We start from the raw sequence: 17,464 nt of genomic DNA on the forward strand, positions 1-17,464 counted from the left end.
TCAGCACCACAGTGTCAGCACTTTGGTCAGTGAAAGTTGAGTGCGAATTCGTATCGACCAGCTATCTATATGATGAAACTAACTCGTATCAACCAGTGCTCTATCCCCTGAGCCACCACGGCTCTTTAAGCGGTCATTGTAATGAGCACACATGCATGCAATGTCTGTCTAACAATAAAAAATAATTTAAAATGTCTCCCTGGCCAAACAGTCTCTCTAGCCAAAGGCTCGGGTAACAGGCTCTAATCAGGTAGCGGGTTCGAATCCCTAAATCCTAAATCTTCGGATCGTAATCCCATAATTTGTGCTATCAGTTTATCAATATGCAAGAACTTATAATTTATCTTTGTTGTTGTTGTTGTTCATTTACGTCGCACTAGAGCTGAACAATGGGCTATAGGAAACATCCCTGTGGATGATCCGAAGACGTGTCATCACAATTTTGATCCTCTGCAGAGGGGATGGCACCCCCGCTTCGGTAGCCCGACGACCTGCACCCGAAATCGAGCACTTTACGGTAGAACAGTTTAACGAGCACCCATACCGCACACCTTCGGTCCCTACGCAGGCTGATCCAAGTGGTCACCCAGCCGCACACTGACCGTAGCCAGTGATGCTTAACTTCGGTGATCTGCTGGGAACCGTGTCTTAACGATCAGTCCACTGCGGAAGTAATTCATCTTTGTAATGAGCATACAAGCCTTCATGAGTATTCGTAACTGTAAATAAATAAATAAACGTATGCAACCTAGCTTGCTCCAAACAAAGTAGAGTTTGCTTGTACATGAATAGTTCTTGCCCCGGCAAGAAAAGTGACACAAGTTAAAAATCAGCAATTTTGAGTTTACATCAATAAAAAATTTGTATGAAGTGCCCATCAAGCTCAAAAGCCCCAACAAGCTCTCTAACACGCAATTTATCCAGCTGAGGACAGTTGTGTCAGTTCTTTGTCTAATTCCGAATAAGTAAGTGTTATAGTATTCTTTAAGTTGATTTTTTTTCCAAGTGCTGTATTTTGGAGTTCTGAACTCTTCTTGCCGAGGTGCGATATGAGCACTAATAAAAAAATAATTTGTGGTTGATTTATTTTAGAAGTCATTTTTAAATAATTGCAACTTTTAGAAAATATGAATATTTTTTCCAACGATTTAGAGATTTTCTATAACAGTTCTCATACGAACTCCGAACACACAAATTTTCGACGAAATCGATCACTTCAAAAATGCATCTTATATGTTCTAAACATTAAGAAACTATCTTACTCAGAAATCAGACATACATGAATTCAATTACGTAGAAATTATTTTTATTTTTTCAAGGTTAACTTTGTTAATATTTCTAATATTTTATGCTTTTTAGCACACAAAACACAAGTCTGCAGGCGAAGTTTGAAAATCATTTTAACTTGTTTTAAACTGAGATAACATAAAAAGATATCTAATATAATTTTTCTTGAAACAATTGATCTGATACCAATTTAAAACTGTGTTCTAAGTCTATGACATTTTTAAAAATAAACATCCTAGTTTAATCGAATTATCCTTTATTAATAAAAAATATTTCATTATAAGTATCGGTAAAAAATACTGCTCAAAAATTTCTGAGAAACCGAGGTTTAAAAAAGTGGTATTTTCAAAATTCGATTTGCTTGGAACTATTTGACCGATTCATTCAAATTTTGTATTTTGCCGTGTAAAGTTACATTCGTTAATCTAATGTCAAAAGTTTTATACTTTACAATTCAAATTTATTTTTGACTATCATTAAATAAAATAATAAAAGATCATAAATATATACTAAAAATTACTTTTTTTGCATGGAATTATCTTACGTTAAATAAATTTTATAATTTTGTGCAAGAATTTTAAATTCGTTGAAAAATTTCTGGAGATATAGTGAAATACGCAAAGGAAAATCAACAGTAAGGGGTCCAAACTTTGGACTGTTCTCCTGACCAACCCATTTTGACCATATTTCCAAAATTGTGGCTATCTCCTATATCATGGGGATCAAAAATCAGAATCAATTATCCATTTAAAACCACTTAATTCATCGAGAAAAAAGGTATGTTATTCAGAGAAAGTACGTTTTTGAGTCTGATTTCGTAGTGTAAAATATCGTTTTGACTAATTACCATATTTGTGGTCACTCCTTCGATCCATCAATCTTAAGTTTTGGGACGTGAATATCTAATCATTAGAACAAAAGTTATTCTTGGTGGTCTGTTAATTATTTTGAGTAAAGTACATTTAATCTAATAAATATATTTAGAGTGCGTAAACAAGTTTTTATGACCACTTTATATAGATATATATGCTGGAAGTTACGGGTCATTCTCACTCTGTATGTAAAAGTAAATTAGTAATTAATGAAAGTTTATCTAAATACAAGTAGATTTGCCCTCATTTAATACTACTTCAGCGCTACCCAAAAAAGAGAGAAAAGTATTTATAATTGAAAGTATGTTGAAAATGTGAATTTCTTATCCATTTATAAAATCTGTCAACATTTAACATTTGAAGTGGCCTTACCGCTTTAAGCGATTAAAGCAACATGGCGTTTTTGAAATGTCAACGTAGCTAAAAAAAAGTCTAGAGCGGAATATTTTTGCTTGCTTTCAGAGCGTAGACATTTTTTTCTTACTTTTTTTAAAAACTTTTAGCCGTCAGCCATGAAGAGGAAGAGTATTTGAAATCATAAAAGATTTCTGGAGCATTAAGAAATACTTATCATAAATAAGCAACGAATTCAAAAAAGTTTTCGACAACTTTTGGTCTTAGCACTTAAGCGTTTAAGGTATATTTTATTTTTATATGTTATTAAATGACGTTCCTTACTCCCACGAGGAAAAATATTTTTCTATATTAATCTCGCGAAATCTCCAATAATATTTTTTTTTAAAGAAACATAGTTTAAAATTATTTTGTCTTTTCAACACTGAACAACGCTTCTAATATTTTATAACGTAAATATTTCCTAAATATTTGTAAACCTCTTTTCTTCCAATAAAACTCTCTAGATACTAGACATTAGTGAAATGATATAAATATTATTAAATTTGAATTATTAATGTAATGAATTCATTATGATTTCATTAATTCATAATGATTTCATTAATGTAAAAACATAATTCTTTATTTTAGGTCTATGTAATGTTTTTCTAATTTTTTCAGCTCTTTTTTAATTTGTTTACTTCTGCTGAGTATTGGGTTATTCAGAACTATTGCTTAAAAATTCTACACGCAGATTTGGATCATGATAAAAAGCAACAATCATAAGAAATATGAGTGAGAATTATATGGAAATATGAGATTATGATAAGAAAATTGTTGCGATAAGCTGGGACGCATGTCGCAAACGCAATGAAGCTCTTTTCAAGTTAATTATTAGTTTACAATTATATTCTTGAGATTATTCACCCATCGACGCGTTGTCAATGTATATATTACGGCTGCAAGCTATTACCTGTTGTTGTTGAAAAATTTTGAGTAAATTCTCAATTGTTAGAAAAAAGTTTCATTATTTGTTACTTATATTGCATCCGTCCGTTTTTGGCTTTCAGGGCATGCCACGCTTCTGTAATTTGTATTAAAATACACTGCTCAAAAAAATTAGGGGAGCCATGTGATCCCCTAATTTTTTTGAACAGTGTATATCTATGCATATATACACTGCTCATATACACTACATATATATACATATATACACTACACATATATATAAGCACTGCTCAAAAAAATTAGGGGAGCACATGGCTCCCCTAATTTTTTTGAGCAGTGTATATTGTGTACAGCAGCTAACTTTAAATTCGGAGACCTGCTCCAAAGCAAAGAAAGTGCGTAAACTCGCCTTTGTTAAATAAGTTATTAGTTGCGACGTGTTTTTGTAACCGTCAGTTTCGGCAATTTAGGGCATGTAACATTTCTGTGTATTGCGTTTGCGATTCCCTTTTTCATATAGTACCAGTAACTGAGATTATTTAATTATTAACTTTATGTTTATTAAATTATTAGTTAATTTTTCTATATACGTGAACATTAGAACCAGATAGCTAAAATCTTTTGTTTAAAGTAGATACCGATTAACTGCTGAAAAGCATAAGTATCATCAGCTTTTTTTCAAAAATAAAGTTTCTCTTTTTCTCTTAACTTTTTACCATTTTTTAAACTTTTATTTCGAAGGATGATGAGAGTTTTAATATGATATGCATCGACTTAATGAAATTTTAATCATTTTTTCACAAATTCAGTAAAAGCAAAAGTTTAATTTCGGGCTGAAAATTTTGAGGGGAAACGTTTTAAAGTCAAAACAATTGAGAAAATTTGACGTTCTTATTTTCCTTGTTACTTTCTATGTTAGTTTTTACGTCCCGCAATGGACTGATCGTTTAGACACGGTTTCACCAAAATCAAGCATCACTGGCTACGGTTAGTGTGCGGGTGGGTGACCACTCGGATTAGTCTGCATAAGGACCGAGGGTGTGCGGTATTGGTCCTCGTTAAACTGTTCTACCGTAAAGTGCTCATCTTCGCATGCAGGTCGTCGGGCTACCGAATCGGGGGTGCCATCCCCTCTGCAGAGAATCAAAATTGCGATGGCATGTCTTCAAATCATCCTCGGGGATATTTCCCTGGCCGTTGCCAGTAGCCCACTGTGCAGCTCTAAGACAACGTAAATGCACTACAACAACATGTTTGTTTTATCACAATATCAAAACTAGCATTATTTTATTCCTCAAAGTTCATACATACACTTCATTCTTCTAAATATGTCTTGCACACCGACTGTCTTTACATCTCATACAAGGCTAGTAGCCATCGCTTCTAGCCAACACTGAAAATCGAATCCCACTATTTCAAAATGATCTCAAGGCCTTAACCAGAGAACTCTCTTGGCCCTGATAAGCTACGAATTTTTTCGAAGATAATATTTTTGCATCAAATCACTCTTAAATATTGCTTCCAAAAAAGTAACCTTTCAATAAAAATTTCTGATTTTTGTAACATAAAATCACAGCACGCAGTTGTTACTTCTGCTACTTACCAATACCAGCAAGATTTCTGTGACGCCACGTCGGGCATTAGATATTTCCTAGCTTTTAAAGTTTCTTTAATTTCTTAAGATTATGTTTTTAATCATTCTTAATCGAATTTCAAGTAAATTAATGCAATTATTTAATTTTTATTATATTTTATAAAAAACTAAAGCAAATATTTCATTCTTTTCTTAACAATCAATGTAACGGTTAACTTTTAATTTCAATACAAATGTAAAACTCATTAATTCAATGTCACGACTAAACCTAAAAGAAAATCTATAACTCTTTAATCTTTATTTCTTACTACAAAAATTTTTAAGTTACAAGGTTACACTTATTCTCACAGTCTCTTAGCGATTCGCTTTCGCCAAATTATTTTCAAATTTAATATTGATTACGGGGGGTTGGCTTTATTTTTTTCTAATCTTTCGATAAATCGCCAATCATGGATCTCTTCCCTTGCTCCTAACTGTCCGTTGGGAGCAATTTTTTTTACTTTTAACTGCTAAATTTATACCTTAACAGAAATTCTTGATATTAAGAGAATGATTCTCTTGATCCCTTTAAGGATCTTTCTTATCTTTATTTTATAATTTTGGAATGTGGCCATGTTCATTATAATATTTACATAATAAATCAATTTTTCCTAAGCGATTATATTTATTTTTCTGGGATAAACATCCCTACACCATATCCAAATTAAAATATATCAGAAATGGCCATAATACTTAAATTCTACAAAGAAACTGCATCCCACTAACCACTATCGAAAAGAGTTTGGACTAAACCTCCACAAAATCCGCTACGGGAAATCATAGTGAATTTTTAAGTCATAGGGTGTGTTTCTTGTTTTTCCGTGGTGCCATATATGGACAAGAATAGCTTTTCAGCCACACACACGTCACAGCCCGTTTTACAGGGAAGACCCATTCATACTTTATTTCTTCATCTACAGATCATAATTTTGACCCAAACCAGAGAACGATCAATCTTGAATTCAGTAGGGGAGAGTGGGGTCAATTGTAACATTTTTTACTTAACTATTTTTAACTAACAAAAAATCCTATATATTATTAGTATTAATTGACAGACGAGTAAAGTAGACTATCCTCTACTAGAAAAAAAAATAAATACCTTATTTTAAATGTTATTATATTAGTTATTAACAATTTTTGACAGTCGTGTACTTGTTACAATTGTCCCCACTTACGGGGTCAATTGTAACAGTTCATAAATTCAACTAAAACATAGTTAATTATACATATTATCATAGTTGTGATATATTTTTTTATTGATCAAAATAGTAGTTATATTTTAGGAGTAAAAATAATAATGAGCAGATACTTAAAGGGTTAAACTTTCGACTTTTAGGGGTTAAAAATTTTAATTTATGCTGTGAAAGGTGACAAATAAAATAATGCACACGCAGCATAATATAAATGATATAGGAAACTATAGGTGGTTCTTAAGGAGTTAAGTAATGGTTTGTAAACATAAGATTATTTATTTTCAGCTGTTACAATCGTCCCTTTACTGATTGTTACAAATGTCCCCAAGACGCCATTTCAGCTTCATTTGTTAAAAAAAATGCTAGTTAATTAACTAAACTAATTTTTTTATTGAAATGTTAATTAAGGTGTCCACTTACATATTCGGTTAAAAACTTTTATTTGTTTAAACAAAATTACTTTGTTACAATATAATATTCTAATACCAAAAAAAGTACTTACGTAGCGTTAAAATATCTTTTGTGATGTAACTCTTTCAAAAGTACATAAAACTGGTTGCCAGCAGGGGTGTACATGTAGATTTATTAAATACACCTTGTGCGCCACCTAGAAACCAAATCTAGAAACCGACACTCGAAATTTTTGCTCTGTTACAATCGTAACCTGTTACAATTGACCCCACTCTCCCCTACTCCCAGAGATATTGATTTCTTACGGGACTGTAGCAAACTTAGTGAACTCTACTGATTTAACGAGCACCAGTGACCATTTAATACATGGGGATTGTTAGACTGGCGGGATTCAAACTCACGAACACGGGCCCAACGTCCTATCAACCAGGATATCTAGGCCTCGCCGAAATTTTTTATTGCTTATTGGGAAATCTTGTTGTTTTCACCTAAATCCGATCTTATAAAAACGGTCTGAACACTAAAAAAATATTTATAGGTATTAAATGAAATGCTTATTATCATACTGTCTTAAGTTATTGAGCGCTTTGCAATTATTTTTAAAAGCTTATATCTTGAAAGAATAAAAACTATAATTATAAAAATAAACACGGGACATTTTTTTCTAAAGAATCGTGAGTTCATTAATGCTATGTTTTCAAGAACTGAACTATAATTACTAAAAACTGAAGCAAATTAAGAATTATTTAATTTAGTTTCAGAAATTCATGTTTCAATTTGTAGGCAAAATAATAAAAGTTCCAAATAGTAAATCTTTTACATTGTTTCAACTCAATAAAATAATTATCTTATATTCGAAAAATCAATCTTTGTTTAGTTTAGAAAACAAATAATTTTAATGGCAAGCGATTTCAAGTGACATTTTAACAGATACTCAAAAATATATTGCATTATAATTATATTCATATCTATAATCAAAAACGAAAAATGAATCTTATAAACTACAAATCCTTGTGACATCGATTTCCTTTATTTAAAAGGCAAATGATTTGTAGAATAACCTTTTTTAGAAGGTATTAAGTACAAGATGTAGCGGAAGAATGTATGAAAAATAAAATTCTTCCGTCTGTAATATCAATACGTGATGAAATCTTAAAAGAAGAAAGGAATGGAAATAACTCGGTACTAAAGAATAGATAATTCATCAATTCTTTGTGAATAAAAGCTTAACGAGTTTCGAGGTAGAAAGAAATTCAATATGAAAACAATTAATTTGATTTATGCTGGTATGTTCTTTATACCAACTTTCAACTTGAACTCGATTCGCTATGTTCTTTAAAGATCATTAAGGTATAAATGTTCAATATATATGCGAAATCAAGAAATACTTATTGAACTCATTTAGTGTTTTCTTTCAACACTATTATCGTTGATACAAAACGAACGATTTTTAGTAAAAATAATGTAAACGAATAGTACGTAAGTGGTTAGTTGATTCTATAAAAGATATTAATATTTTTATATGTGCGATTATTACTGTATTGTCTTAATTGCACAGCAATAACAAAGCTTACTTGCAATGTTAAATCGAAGTTTAAATAGCACAACATGAGCCGTGGTTGCTCAGGGGATAGAACACTCGCCTCCTAATGAGATAATCCGGGTTCGATTGCCAACAATGGCTGGTCGAGGCGAATTCTACACCTGGCTCGCACCATCCACAGTGCAGATGTAAAATATCAGCAGTGGTAGACGGATCATTCGTTAGAGACTCCTTGCCGTCAGGTTAATAATGAGAGGTTTTCGTGGTTTTCCTCTCCATGTAAAGCGAATGCGGATTAGTTCCTTCAAAATGTCTCTCACGAAGGTTAATTTTTTAAAAATACTTGATCCGGGAACTCCTTCGTTTTCTGGATTGCGTTCAAAATTGCTACAGAGATGAACATTGGTAATTGTATACTTAAAATTTGGTCAGCTGCTCAACTACCGTTATAAAACAAGTTCAGCAATTAGTACAACATGATTTTTTATCACTTGAGAGTTGAATTTCTTTCAGATTTTATATAAATGGTATTCAGTAGTCACTGCCCTTATTATTTAGTATGTCATGATTGTATTAAGAAAAAGAACACACTTTGGAGTCAGCTAAATAATTTGGAAGCGCGGGAATAAAATCATAAAAACCTATTTAATTGCAAGATGAAGCATGTGTTTTCAAGCTACCTTTGAGATCCTTTATACCAAATTGAATTACTATCGCTATGTTCTTTAAATAATATTAGGATATAAATGTTCAATGAATAAATCTGAACTAGAAATAGTTATTTATCATTTTCAGTGCTTTTTCCCACTACATTTATCGTTATTAATAGCCAAAAAAAATCTAAAATATTTCAACATATTAGTAAACGAATAATATGTAAGTGTTCAACTGATTCAGTTAAAGATATTAAAATCTTGTACTTGTACTAAAAATCTTGTACAGATATTAAGCAGTCGTACTGTACTTCCTCGAGAATAACGTCATAACTTAAAGAAATCTTCTATAAAAACACAGAAAAAAACTCGCAGTGTAAAATATAAATCCTCGACTATCAATATTCTTAAGGCCGGAATAGCCTAGTCGGTAGGGCACCGGGCCCATTTCCAAGAGTTTGTGGTTTCGATCCTCCCCGGCCGAAGACTCCCCCTCTAGTAAATGGTGACTGGTGCACGTTAAACCTGTCGAGTCGCAAAGTCCTCGAAGTTCCCATAATAAATCAATGCCTCTGGGGATACTGATCAAGGAGTTTCCTTGTCTTCTGGATCGGTTCAAAATTACAAGGATATGGAGTTGAACATTAGTAATCGTATGCCCAAAAATTGGGTGGACTGTTCACCGATGGATATAAATATCAATATTCGTACGACTATCAATATTAAACTCCGTATACTTGTAACTTTGAATAAAGTCCAGAAGACAAAGGAACTTCTGGATCAAGCATTGGGACGAACTAGCCTTCATGGAAATCTTTTTTAACGAAACTATCCTGCATGTTTGTTACATGGAGCTGAAATCCACGGAAACCTTCCACGGTTAGCCAAACCTCCTAGATAAGAGGCCTCAGAACGGGATACCATAAACAGGAAATGTGATCTTTTAGTAGTCCAAACGTAATGACATCTTTCGTATTTACCAGCACTGCACAGCTTAGTTTCCCGAACAAAAGACATCTTTCTCATTTTACACTCGCTGAGCAGTTTTTGCTCGGTAAGTCAGATTACTAAATTGATCCGTGCTGAGGCCTTCTTTCTTCTAGAAGGTGTTGGCTTAGCTCGACAACAAGGGAATTCTAACCCATGATCCGTCTACCACAGAGAACATTTTATATCAACACTGTGGTCGGTGCGAGCCGGGGACAAAAATCAAATCAATGCAGGGATTCGAATCTGGATCAGTTCATTGGGATACGAGCGCTCTATCCCCTGCGCCACCGTGGCTTAGTTGAAATAATTTAAAAAGAACAATTAGAGTAACATGTACTTTTATAATTACTGAATGGGTTACTTATTTTATATACATGGTTTTTCTTATTCATTAATATTTATTTTTTAGAATATTTGTCAAGAATGAAATAGAAAAAGAAAGCATTAATTCCTCTCTGTCTACTTGAGCAGTCGAACGCATTCTGATTATTTAAATCCCGTCTTTCTTAAATATGACTCCGTATATTTTGCAGTAGTTTTTCCCTTTTTTTTCCTCTCTTAAATACTAATGATTGATTTTTAATATACATACTTTTGTGTAGTCACTTTTGTGAGGGTTTTCAAAATATATATTTAACGCTGTCAATCTGCATACTAAAACTCTTTCATAACCAAAACTCATTCATTTTTGAGTTGCTTTGTTAAAATTGCTGGGATTTGATATGAGAGTTTTTCTGCTTCACCAATTTTTAATAAATTGAATTACATAATTTTCAAATGTATTTTAATTCATATTTTTCTTATGGATCTGTAAAATTAAGTTATTTCTACCTTATGCAATAGAATCTTTAAAAAAGAAGCAAAATAAAATTCTTCGACTTCCGTTACGAAATCCTCATGAAATTGAAATCTGGAAGCAAAATAAATAAACATCAAAAACCCGAATCATTAGAAAATGTTTCATTGCAGTTTAAAAAAAATAAATAAATAAGTAAAAAAACAGTTTATATTTAAAATATATTGTACTCTAGTCATTTTTCCTCTTCCTTTGTTCGGAATGGTAACTGGATAAAGAAAAATTAGAATCAATTGTTTTTAAAATTCCTTCTAATATATGAGTGATAAGCTTTAATTTTATGAAGTTACTAAATTAAATATCAAAGAATCTTAAATGCACAATTAGAATCAGCTGTGCTATGGGTGGAAATAAAATTTTAAATAATTGAAATATTTATGTTTCGAAACAAAGAACAGAGCAGTATTTTCTAACACAGGGGTTTCGTATTTACTCATTTTCATAATTTCAGAAATACTTAAATAAAATATACTTTGCACTTTAAAAACCACAAATTTAATATTTATGCAAGGGAAAGAAACAAATCTATTGCCAAAATCTGACAAACCTGTTAGGGTAGTCGGGATTAAAATACAGCAAAACTATTGCGCTAAGCAGATAAATTTTTTAACTGTTTCTAATTATTGCCTTGACCAGAATAACCTGGTTGGTAGGTCACAGGACCCATGCCCAAGATGTTGTGGGTTCGATCGCCGCTGGACAAAGACTCCCCGTGTAGTAAATGGCGATTGATGCACGTTTAATCTGTCGAGTCTCAAAGTCCTCCATGTTCCCATAACAAATCAATACTTCTGGGGGTACTAATCCAGGAGTTCCCTTGTCTTCTGGATTGGTTCAAAATTACAAGGCTACGGATTTGAACATTAGTAGTTGAAGCCCAAAACTGAGTCGGTTGTTCAACGACGGATAAAATAAAGTAATTATTGCCTTTCACCCCTTATTTTTCTGGGGTAATCAAACAGATTTTGATACTTGAACTTGTTGTTATCTATAATAATTCTTCTTAGTTAGATAAAAAAAAATTCTCGCGTACTTACTTGTTTGTAATCTCAACTGTGCATAGTTTTTTATGTTATAGGCAATTACTACGGAACACCCTGCATGTTAAGATATATTGGAAATATAATTTTTTCATTTAGGTTCGTTTACAATTCCCCTCTTTACAGCGCTTTTTACATTTAGCGTAATCTATGGGTTTAATCTATCCTGCACATATTTTCATCTTATGTTCACATATTTTCATCTTCAGTTATGCTTATATGATAACTTAGAGACTCATAAATATCATTCAATTAGTTTTTCACGTTCGGTATGAGGAATGAGTATTGGAATGCACGTCTCTTAATGGCAATCATTTTCTACTTCAAGATGAATCTTGGAAAAGAGCAGATGTAACTAATAGTTCACACGTGTGAACTGAAAGGAGAACTTTTTTTTAAAAAATATTTCATACCTAAAGCCTACATAGATGCTTTCTAAGAGTATAATCATAAGTCTCTAAAGTTCTCATCAACAGGAATCGGTCTAATAACGAAATAAATATCGATCAAACTAAATTTATAATTTAAATCACCTTCTGGTAAAGACATCTTATGATATTAAAAGATGTGTTTCTGGAGCATTTTCCGCTTCTTTTTTTTTAAACCAGCACCCTGTGTTTAAAAAAAGGTTATATTCATAATAATAGCAATTCTTTTTTCTTTGGAATATTCTGTAAGCTATAGTGTGTAAAGTAATCTGCTAAAAATATTGTTTTAGTAATTACTATCACCAGCACAGAATTACGTAAGAGGCAGCTTGTCAAATAATTTAGTTTTTTTCAACTTTGTCCATTTGAAATTTTAAAAACTATTAATATGATTTAAAATAAGTTTTTGAAAAGTTCAGAAAAATCAATTTTTTTACAATGTTGCGTAAGATTTTATTTTAAATCTCTTGGAGGGCATTTCAGCATCAGGATCACTCAAATATTGTAACAATTTCCTTTAGTTTAGTCTGCTTTTTTTTTCAAAAATATGTAGAAAATTATTTTTTATGCATTTACTCTTAGTAGAAAGACATTTTAGGGGATGATACATTTAAAAAAAATGTATTTTGACTAAAATATTAATCATTTATATGTTATCATTATTACTGACCAAAATAGTGAACCAATAGTCTATTGAAAGATGTACAAAAGATGCTTTGTTGAAAAAAAAAATGAAAAAAAAGAGTATGTTTCTTTGAATAGAAGAAGTTACAAACATTCTTTCACAATATCTTTTTTTAAAAATTATTAAAACATATAGGAAATAAAGCGTAACTTTTTAATGTTACCTTTTTACGTTAAAAATTTAACAGAGAGAGAGAGAAATCCTCAACTTCAAAACTTACTAAGAAGTGACTTTCTAGTAGATTGAAGAGGAGTTGTAGCGCCATCTCTTATCATAAAAAGAGACTAATTCGGAGAAAATAAGTTTAAATTGGTGTTGATTTTAATGACAGACAATTTCTTTTATAGATTCATCGTTTCCAGTAATATTACAGCAATTATTATTCAAATCTTAACTTTTCGTGATTGCTTTTAATCTTGCATTTGCATTCAACATTAAAAAATTTAGAAAGAAAATATTAAAAATTCTTTTTTAAAAAAGAAATGTTAGGAATAAATGTGTTTCGTTTCTCGTTGAGATATTAAAAGTTTCTTTTTTTGTTTTCATTTAAAAAAAAATATAACCAATGAATTTCAATGAAGTGTAATGTGTTTGACTTTTGGGGCACATGTCAGGTAAAAACATTAACCTTCCTTTTTTTAATTAGAGTTTTAGACATAATTTTTACAGAATTCTTGTATATTCTTTTATAGACAATACCTTTATCGGCCTGATTTAGCATATTCAATTATATTATGAAGATAAATAATATTTAATAACCAAAACCCTTTACACATATTTTTAGGACTGCAGACGATGTATAAAAAAAGCATAGACGATGTATAAAAAAGCAATGAAGTATAAAAAAAAGCATATATACGTTCGAAGTCTTTACATTTACATTTAACTGAGTGAAAAAAGAAGCACCGAATCATCATATGAAGAATTATAAACAAGGAAGATGAATTTAAAATCATCAAAACCTGTTTGATTTCCTAAAGAAACTGAAAGGCGATGATAGTCGGGAATATAACACTTCATTCCGGCAATCAAGCAAGTTTTGGTGGTTTTATTTCGCTCTTCAGTAATAGTGATTTGTCAGATTTCGATCATGTTTCTGTTTCTTGTTCCTTGCTGATTATTTGTATGGTTATTTATGACTCTCAATATTGCCGGCTGGCTTTTGTAGGGGGTAGAGAACTGTCCTTGCATCAGAAAGGTACTGGGTTCGAATCACGGGCAAGGTATGGATGTTCTTTCCTACTCTGTACTATCTGTCCTCACTGTGGGAGCGACGTTGGCCCACCTAATATGGTGCCCCTGAAAGAGAGGTCAACAAAATCGCACCGTATATGCCTGAATTGACGGATGTTAGCACAAGTGGGCATTGGCAAAAAAATGACTCCCAATATGTACACTACTTTAATTTCTTTTTTGATGCCAATTTTACAAATATACACTAATTAAAAAACACCTTTCCAATGTATACTACAGAACACAACGTTGATCCCTCAACACATCCTATGTGTTTAAAAACTTCGCACTAGAAATAGAACAATTTTTATTCAGAACAGTGCGGTGATTAAGAAACACCCTGTATATTAGTATTTCAAAACACCACTCTGATATACTTACAGAACACCCAGTATATTCTTATTTCAGAACAACACTCTGGTTATAAAACATCCTGTTTATCCCTATTTCAGAACACCACTCAGAATACAGCACACTTTGCATATCCTTATTTCAAAACATACACTGATTACTGTGCACCTTGCATATCCCTATTTCAGAACAACACTCTGATAACAGATGTTAAATTTATATAGTGTCTTTTAAATTTATCATTATTTAAATCTTAATATTTTATTTTCATCTAATTATTAAGTCATGAAAATAGTTTTTAAATTATCAAAAAACAATAAATTTTCACTCACTCTTTTTTTCAGGTTCAATTTCTCTCTTCATATACAACTAGGGCTCGATTTTAATTGAAATATATTAGTTTAGTGACAGAAATTTCCACACCAGCTTCCAATGACGTACCTTAACAAATTACCTAAGAGCCACTAATACCAAAACTGATGTATAATGAAATCAAGTGTATCAGTCGATCCATGGTAAAACAATCAGTTTGAAATTTGAGAACCAGAGTTCCAGAGAGAGGATTGATTATCTTAAAGACTTTACAGATATGCCGCCACTGTATGTATCCACTGCTTTGCTTTAATCCTATCCCAAGGAAAGATTCTCTAATTTGATTTGAACCTGTCTCGTTTGTTTAAATAATGAATTCACTAGCTGCGTGCTGCTGGCTTTTCTGTCAACATCTAAACCTGATGGTATTGCATACATTAACAGGGTATTAGAGCTTATGTTTGAAAACAGTCATTTTAGTTAATTAAAATTTAAGCATAAAAATGCTTTTAACCCTTGTTTAACCTGTTATATTTAATTGTTTTGCTTAAAAAAACAGTGCAATTTTATACGCTTAAAGTATAAATTTAGCTTTAAATTGAATTTTATAACTATTGAGCAGAAATTAATTCTGTGACAGTGCTTCAAAATATATATTAAATACTCTAAGCTGTCTTAATTTTTTATTTAATTAAATAACTGCATAAATAATAATAATAAATTCCAAATAACAATTTCGTAAAACATCAATTTTTTTAAATAAAAAAGAACAAAAGTAATTTTCTAAATAAAAAAGAACAAAAGTGAATTTTCAAGAAGAAAAAACTGAATGTGTAGATGTTTCAAATTAAATTTCTACTAGAACTCAAATTTGATTTGAACCTGACTCATTTGTATAAATAATGAATTCTTTGATTGTATGTTGCTAACTTTTCAATTAACTTCTGGACTGGTGAATTTGCATGAATTGCTTCTTTGCATGAAGGTGTTGGAATTGCATGGATTAACAAGTTATTAGAGATTAGGTTAGAAAACTGTTATTGTAGTAAATTAAACTTTTACCATGTGTTTATTAATAAAATATGAAATTTTTTCAAGTTGCTTATATATTGTTTAGATATTTTGTTAAAAACAAACAGAATTTTATGCTATTAAAATTTAAATTTGATTTTTATTTGAACTTTCCAGCTAATTCTCTGATAGTATTATTCAATTTTATAGAAAACAGCAAGTTACATTACAAATCTAATTATTACGCCTACTTATTTGTTTGTTTATATATCAAAACAGAATTCTACCAGAATTCTTCAAAACAGAATTCTACCATTTCTTGAAAATGTTTCTACATGCAACAAAATATTCAATTGTGTCGAAAATGGGCTAAATAAAGCTTGTCAAACATAACACCCTCCTTGAAAATAAAAGTAAATATTGACGAATGATTCCCTTTGGATTAAAGACTTTATAAAAATATATATGAAATCATTGCAACGTCAGACCAAAACCTAAATCCAGACCAGTTCTACTGGATGAATTACCAAAAATCTCCAGGATGAATTACCAAATATGAAAATGGCTGTATAACCAAAATGTTTTAATAAGGCTTGTTCATAAATAACAAACTTTTGCTTCGGTCCTTCCTTCATTAAATTATTGAAAATAGAACAAATTGTTATAGTAATTTATTTTTATAATTTCTGTAATTAAAGGTAGTACTTTAATGTTAATAATATTTAGTTTCTTATAATGATTCAGTACAACACCAGGCATTTAAACGGAAAATATTCTAAAAATAATAACCTTAAAGTTTGGACAGGTCATTGAGAGCTTTCTACGAATTCTACTAAAATGCTTCTTCGAATTTTCTTTCTCTAAGTTCTTCAATCCATTGCAATTAAAAATGTATTTGAGAAACATCTTTAAATATTTTTAGAAAAACTGAACGTATGGAATATATTAGTAAAATAATTGAAATAAAAATATATGAAGTCAGTGAATGATTATATGAAGATTTATTCTACCTAAAACAATTCATCGGAAATATGCAAATAAAATATCACCAAACTGAAATTAGACATTAAAACTAAAAGCTTTCAAAGGCAATAAAATATAATTTTCACATTAAATGCTTACATTTTAAAAATTTTCCTTTGCACTTTAATGGCTTATTGCGTTGACAAAGACATCAGTATTGAGTTTAATATTTCTTTTCTTTCTCTTATGGCTCTATTCATTGTTTTGATGTTTAAATGAATATTTCTTACTCAGTACATTATTAAAAATCAGCCCAAATGAGCGTTTTGTAGAAGCTTTAACGCGTCTTTGAAAGCTAGAATGATTGATGATTGTCCTTTCTATAAGTAAAAGAAAAATTTCAAAGCAATAAAAAAAATGTAGGAATTCTCATTTTCTTCCGAATAAAAGATAAGACTTTTTTAAGCTTTTTTAATTGTGTTTGTATATTGGTATCCCATGTGATACCAATATAAACTCATATATCTAAGAAAGATTAGTAGTGATAGTTGGTATATTAGTGCAAAAGTATTTTTGTGATAAATTTAAAACTCTTGCTTAAATGTCATTAAATTTACTTGAAAATTGTGATGGATAGTTATTTTTTTAAACTTTATTTTAGATAATTTGGATGACGTAACTTTTTTTTATTTATACTTTAAGTACTTTGAATTATTAAGCAT

General features: G+C 30.8%; 1 long non-coding RNA gene across 1 annotated transcript; it reads left to right on the forward strand.

Moving 5' to 3' along the window:
• Positions 1 to 678: 678 nt before the first annotated feature.
• On the forward strand, positions 679 to 15,875 carry LOC107436338 (uncharacterized). Its single transcript, XR_001583103.4, has 2 exons — positions 679 to 965; positions 14,801 to 15,875. It is a non-coding gene; the product is annotated as an uncharacterized LOC107436338 (long non-coding RNA).
• Positions 15,876 to 17,464: the final 1,589 nt, after the last annotated feature.

Source organism: Parasteatoda tepidariorum, chromosome 12, assembly GCF_982258835.1.
Source record: "Parasteatoda tepidariorum strain Cologne lab strain chromosome 12, Ptep-v5.0, whole genome shotgun sequence".
In the NCBI taxonomy this organism is placed as follows: Eukaryota; Metazoa; Arthropoda; class Arachnida; order Araneae; family Theridiidae; genus Parasteatoda; species Parasteatoda tepidariorum.